Below are 663 nucleotides of genomic sequence, written 5' to 3'. Positions count from 1 at the left end.
ACTGCATGTGTGGGCATGCCCACTTGCGCGGACCTTTAATTTAACGCAAGCCGTGACAATCCGGCGGCCTATTATGCGAGCTGGAAGGAGGAGGAGGGTGGCCACCTGGAAATGACTTTGACCCGGACAGTCTGGGAATTGGCGCCTGTGTTCGGGTGGCAGGAACTGATCCGTACCGAGATCTGCTACCGGTATTGCGTAGGACTCCATCGCAGCTTGACTGCACGGGTTTGACGATAGGCCTAGGCCAACCGAGAAACGCGTGGCTGGGTTTGGTCTGCAGTGGAAAAGTTGGCGGCGCGGGCAGCAACCCGTTTGTGTGTTTTCGATGCCGCGTTGCTTAAGCCAAATTGCGTTGTGTCGCGTGGCGGCATTGTTAGCGTATTAGAGGAGGGAGTGGCTCCCTCTGAATTAGTGGCACGTGCGCGACACATGGCACGACACGCGACACGACACGCCTCACGACATGCGATACCACAGGCGATACGACATGCAACACCAAGGCGAAACGCGACATGGCACGACACGTGACACATGACACGTGACACAACACACGGCATGCAACATGACACGCGGCAGGACACACAACAACACGTGACACGTGACACGCGACACGCGACACATGCCGTATGTTGTACGCGGTTGGGTTAGATCTCCCGCACC

This window comes from Lampetra fluviatilis, chromosome 27, assembly GCF_964198595.1.
Source record: "Lampetra fluviatilis chromosome 27, kcLamFluv1.1, whole genome shotgun sequence".
NCBI classification, from domain to species: domain Eukaryota; kingdom Metazoa; phylum Chordata; class Hyperoartia; order Petromyzontiformes; family Petromyzontidae; genus Lampetra; species Lampetra fluviatilis.
The sequence above is the reverse complement of the archived record's forward strand: the minus strand, read 5'-3'. Positions refer to the sequence as shown.